This window comes from Zea mays, chromosome 8 (assembly GCF_902167145.1).
Source record: "Zea mays cultivar B73 chromosome 8, Zm-B73-REFERENCE-NAM-5.0, whole genome shotgun sequence".
Taxonomy (NCBI): Eukaryota; Viridiplantae; Streptophyta; class Magnoliopsida; order Poales; family Poaceae; genus Zea; species Zea mays.
In genome coordinates this window covers 159,578,836-159,585,298 of record NC_050103.1, presented here as the reverse complement: position 1 = coordinate 159,585,298, position 6,463 = coordinate 159,578,836, and positions in this window count along the sequence as shown.

Genomic DNA, 6,463 nt, shown 5'->3' with positions numbered 1-6,463 from the left:
CCGAGGGGTCAGGTGTCCTCTCGGGTTGCCCCCGTACCTCGGACCGGGACCCCGACGCCCCGACTCCGGGGACTGACGGTGTCGGCCCGCTCGGGGGCTGGCTCAACGGCTCCTGGCCACACCCCAAGCCGGGGCTGAGGCCGAGACGGGCGTCCATGTCGTCCTCCTCATCATCATCGTCGTCGTCGTCGTCGGGCGTCTCCGGCGACGGCTCCCTCGGGAGTCCCTCCCTCTCCTGCTGGCGACGACGCTTTTCCAAGGCGTCTCGAGCCCGCCTCCGCTCACGGGCCCGGGCCTTCTCCGCATCCTTCTTCTTCTTCTTCTCCTCCGTGGCGACCCGCCGCGCTGCTCGGTCCACCGCATCCTCCGGGACTCGTGGCCGGGAAGGCTTGTGCCACCCCACCTCCTGAAGAAGGGGGGAAAGAAGCCCGATCGTAAGAACCAGGAGCAACCCAATGTATGAAGAAGGAAGGAGCGAGCACTCACCAGAGTCACGCACCCCTGGTCGGGGCGCATCCGAAGCTGGGAGAAGGCGTGGGGGTCCGGCTTCCCCAACGCAGCGGACACCCGCCATTGGAGGGCGTCGAAGGGAAGAGGATCAGGGGACATCCGTGAGCCCTCCCAGTCAGCCTCCGGGGTCATCTCCCAAAGCGACAGCCGTCGCTCCGCCAAGGGAAGCACCCTCCGACGGTGGATGGCGGCAATCACTCCCGCAGCGGTGAGTCCCCCCTCCCGCAACGCCTCCAAGGCCTGCAGAAGGGGTCCGAGGTTCTTCTGTCTTTCGTGCGGGGTCCCGTGGCGCCAGGCGTCTGTGGCGGTGGTGACTACTCGCTGGGAGAACGGCGGGAGCAACTCGCCGTCATTCCGGAGGTAGAACCACCGGCGCTGCCACCCCTTGTTCGAGGACGCGAGGATGGCAGGAATATACTGCGACGCCCGTGACTGCCTCAGCAGGAGGGTGCAGCCGTCGGCCCGCACCGCTGCGCGGACCTTCCTCTCCCCCGTCGGCGAGGCAAAAAGATCGGCGAAAAAGAGATGGGTCCACAAATCCCAATGGGGGGGCGATCCCCAAATACCCCTCGCACATCGCTACGAAGATAGCGGCCTGCGAGATGGAGTTGGGGGTGAGGTTGTGCAACTCCACCCCATAGTGGTACAGGATCGCCCGCACAAAGCGGCCCGCCGGCACACCGAATCCCCGCTCGTGGAAGGAGACGAAGCTCACGACGTACCCCGGCGGTGGGGATGGAGCGGCTCCGCCCACGGGAGGAATCCATTCTGGCCGCTGCTCATCGGTGAGAGGGCGAAGCAAACCCTCGCCGACCAGCTCCTCCAGATCGCTCGCCGTCACCGTGGAAAAGGGCCATGGATCGCGCGGCGAGATGATGGTCACCCGGTCAGCCATCACCAAACGGAAGGGATGGCGGCGCAAGGGGCAGGAAGGGCGGTTTTCTCTTCTCTGGCAAAAGTCTCTCGGGTTGCGAAAACCTAAAGAAGGAGGCAGGAAGCGGAGCGAAGAGCCGTCACCAGATCCTCTCCCAGGTATATAAAGACCAAGGCGAGACCGTTTCCAGCGTTCCGCCCGGACCGGATGCGGGATTCAAAAAACGCGAAGCAATACAGCTGTTCCTCGAACGGCTCGCGCGCGCAACGGCCGCCCTGCCAACCACTCGCCCCGTCGCATTAACTCCGCGGCGGGACAGGCGGCGCTTCTGGCAGGAGAAGCGGGCGACGCTTCGCTTTCGCCGTGATAACCGCGCCAAAAAAAGGTACGTCGCGTCGTTCGATTTCGTACCCTTTTCCGTTTTTCCTCTTTCTCTATCTCTTGCAACAGGGACCGGGAAAGGGGGATACCCTGAAAAGGATCCTTCCCCGTGAAGGAACCGGGCTCCGAGCCCCCCTACTGATCAGAGGTTCGAAGGCTGGCCCCCTGAGGGGTTCAACAGCCGCCTCAGATCGCGTGGGCCCTACACCCACTACTGGTCAGAGGTTCGAAGGCCGGCCCCCCGAAGGGTTCCACGGCCGCCTCAGGCTACCCGGGCTCCGCGCCCATTACTGATCAGGGGTTCGAAGGCTGGCCCCCGAAGGGTTCACAGTCGCCTCAGACGCCGAGCGAGGGATGACCAGGGGTACGTTTGATACATAACCAAGGCTCGGGCTGCGCTCCCGAGGTACCCTAGGACATTTCCGAGACCAGCGGGAGCGATCTTGTAACGGAATCCCATTAGAGGGAGGCATCGAGCCCTCGGACCCCGTCGCCAGGGGACCGGGTCCGGCAGATCACCCGCAGGTACCTTTGGGCGTGCCTCTGGGCCCCTAGCCGACCCCTAACGAACGGGGCACGGACGTCCACTCGGATTACCCGCTTGCAGCTCACCGGAGACACCATGTTCGACGCCCATCGAGGGTAACATGGCGCTTTCTCCCCCCTCCTCCTTGCGGAAAGGCGACGCAGGGGCGTATGTAAAAAAGCCGAGTCTGTCCCTGATCGTCCTCTCGCCCTGTGCAGAGGCTCGGGGGCTGCTCTCGCAAACCCGGCTCCGGCCGAATCTTTGACAGCGTCAACATACCAGCCCGAGAACTTGGGCCCCGACCGTACACCCGGGCTACGGCCAGTTCGCATGAGGGAACAACCAGGCCAGCCGAAGCATTGCGCAGGACATTAAGACCTCGAAGGAGTGAAACCACTCCTCCGAGGCCTCGGGGGCTACACCCGGCGGGTGCGCTCGCGCGCACCCACCGGAACAAAATGCAACCGAGAAAGGCTGGTCCCCTTGCAAAAAAGTGCGACGAAAGCCTCCAAGCGAGTGCTAACACTCCCTTCGAGGCTCGGGGGCTACTGTCGGGGACCATAATTAGGGGTACCCTCAAGACTCCTAATTCTCAGCTGGTAACCCCCATCAGCATAAAGCTGCAAAGGCCTGATGGTGCGATTAAGTCAGGGATCAGTCCATTCGAGCGACTCGATCGTGCCTCGCCCGAGCCTAGCCTCGGACAAGGGCAGTCGACCCCGGAGGATTTCCGTCTCGCCCGAGGCCCCCCTCTAACGGCGGACACATCTCCAGCTCGCCCGAGGCCCTGCCTTCGTTAAGAAGCAACCCTGACTAAATCGCCACACCGACCGACCGAATCGCAGGGGCATTTAACGCAAAGGTGGCCTGACACCTTTATCCTGACACACGCCCCCCGGCAGAGCCGAGGTGACCGCCGTCACCTCGCCGCTCCACTGACCGGCCTGGCAGAAGGACAGCGCCGCCTGCGCCGCTCCGACTGCAGTGCCACTCGACAGAGTGAGACTGACGGGCAGTCAGGCCCTGCCAAAGGCACCATAGGAAGCTCCGCCCGACCCCAGGGCTCGGACTCGGGCTAAGTCCCGGAAGACGGCGAACTCCGCTCCGCCCGACCCCAGGGCTCGGACTCGGGCTAAGTCCCGGAAGACGGCGAACTCCGCTCCGCCCGACCCAGGGCTCGGACTCGGGCTAAGTCCCGGAAGACGGCGAACTCCGCTCCGCCCGACCCAGGGCTCGGACTCGGGCTAAGTCCCGGAAGACGGCGAACTCCGCTCCGCCCGACCCAGGGCTCGGACTCGGGCTAAGTCCCGGAAGACGGCGAACTCCGCTCCGCCCGACCCCAGGGCTCGGACTCGGGCTCAGCCCCAGAAGACGGCGAACTCCGCTCCGCCCGACCCCAGGGCTCGGACTCGGGCTCAGCCCCAGAAGACGACGAACTCCGCTTCGCCCGACCCCAGGGCTCGGACTCCGCCCTGGCCTCTGCCGAACGACCTCCGCCTCGCCCGACCCAGGGGCCCGGACTCGGCCTCGGCCACGAAAGACAGACTCAACCTCGGCTTCGGAGGAGCCTCCACGTCGCCCAACCTAGGGCGCAAGCCAGCCACGTCAACAGGAAGCGCCATCATCACCCTACCCCGAGCTGACTCGGGCCGCAGAGAACAAGACCGGCGTCCCATCTGGCTAGCTCCGCTAGATAGGCAATGATGGCGCCCCGCATGCTCTGTGACGACGGCGACTCTCAGCTCTCTTACGGAAGCAGGAGGACGTCAGCAAGGACCTAACCGCTCCAACAGCTGTCCCTCCGCCAGGCTCCGTCGCTCCTCCGACGGCCACGACATCACACCAGCTGGGTGCCAAGATCTCTCCGGCTGCCACATCGGCATGTACTTAGGGCGCTAGCTCTCCCCCGCTAGACACGTAGCGCTCTGCTACACCCCCATTGTACACCTGGATCCACTCCTTACGCCTATAAAAGGAAGGACCAGGGCCCTCTTAGAGAGGGTTGGCCGCGCGGGGACGAGGACGGGACAGGCACTCTCTTGGGGCCGCTCGCTTCCCTCACCCGCGTGGACGCTTGTAACCCCCTACTGCAAGCGCACCCGACCTGGGCGCGGGACGAACACGAAAGCCGCGGGATTTCCACCTCTCTCACGCCCGTCTCCGGCCACCTCGCTTCCCCCCTTCGCGCTCGCGCACGCGCTCGACCCATCTGGGCTGGGGCACGCAGCGACATTCACTCGTCGGCTTAGGGACCCCCCGGTCTCGAAACACCGACAAATAGCAATGAGATTTTTTCTTATGGGCCCCCTTCATTTCTCTAGTCAACAAACTAGCCCTAATGCTCCCCTAGTTCCATAGGAATTAGGAACCACTAATTTTATTAGCAAATCAATATGTAAATAATGCAAAATACCTCATTAGCAGCCCTTCCAATCTGATTTATTTCCCAACTTAGAGCTAGTTTTGTGACCAGGGAATTAGAGATGATCCATGGGGGGAGAAATCCCGTGCTAGATCCTCTCCAATTCTCCGGGCATCAAACCAGCCCTTAAATCCTGGATTCGCCCTGTAAAATGATGTTGTTGGTCATCAGTGCTATTTTTTATTATCGGGAAAGATGCTCCAGCGGATCACCAATAATAATCTCCTCTAATATATAATTAAGGCCCACATCTTTGACTAAGATTTTTGATATTTCTCTCTCTTTGTTTTCTTTCTTCTCGTTTTTTTTACAGCGGGCCGTTTTCTTCCCTTCATCATGTCGTACCCTATGTGACTTTAGCCATGGCGATGGTGCCCCTTCTCTCTACAGACTACAGTACATCTGTAGGCTCTGGCCACGTCGTCTACATCCGGTTCAACTCGAACGTTGTGTTGAAGCTCTTCGTCGATGGAGCTGAGTTTGGGTGACAGCGATGGCCATGGCTCCGTGTGCAATAAGAAGAAAAGGCAGTTATTATACACTTTACTATTTAAAAATAGGATGCCTTTTTTGGTGCACACAAACAAAAAAAAAAGTCATTGAGGAGCTACTGGAGTAATAAATTTGTTTTATCTTCACTAATATAACATGTTTATAAAGATAAAGGATAGTATTGGGACGCTGCTGGAAATGTCATAACTAAACTACAGGATGCACTATGGCAATACCATGTCTAGGTGTAAAGTCAGCTGTTTAGACTGTTGCAGCTGCAATTCATAAAGACAAAAACACCGCAGGAGCAGTAGAAACCGGTACGATAAGTCCAGGGATCTGAAGCTGGAACTAAAGCTCAATCATACGTTAAACTCGTCGTTTATAAGCTATTAGTTAGGTGTTCATCGTTGTAACGACACACAAATTGTTAAAGGAGATCTGTTGTTGCTCATCCGGGTCAATGATGGACTATCGTCGTTGCTGGGCATCATTATCCGGATAAGGATAGGAGGATCTGGGATAGGAAGGAGCGCGAGGTTCTACAATGAAACCAAATTGGAGATTGGTGGCTTCCATCTTGCGAAACATGATGGATGCGTCCATCTTGCGAAACGCGATGGAGATCCTCTTGCATGGACGATAGAGATAACATTAAAAAACCACAAGATTGATTAAGCTAAAGTAAACACTCAACATCCACAAACACCTTGATCATCCATCATGAAAATTCGTCCAAGTATTGTAGTTGTGTGCAATTTAATACCCAAAATTAAGTTCCAAAATGCAAAATTAATCCAAACTGACTTGGATTGAGCTGAAATTTTGCACAGATTTGCACAATGGACATCCAAAGTTGTTCATATAATTTGAGCTCAAAAAGGTTTAAACTTCAAAGTGATATTGAAAAATATGAATTTGAATCGTGGTTTTCTCAAAATTTCTCAAGGGATGAAAAATTTGTGCTCTAGGTGTATCATCCCATAACACTTAGTGACAACGATCCTAGAAGGTCGTAGCATGGTTCTATCAGGTTCAAACGACCCAAGAAGTCATATTCTCAAAATCCCTCAAAAACTCAAAATAGAAGAGTAGAGAGGAGAAAACAACTCAAGATCAAAACCCATCGGATTTAACACGAATTGAAAAACCAAGAGGGAAAATAAAGTGGGGTTATGGACACACTTTCTCAAAATTGCATAAACTTAGATGTCAAAGTTCAAAGTATCTTATGATCTCCTAACAAAATAAGAATGAA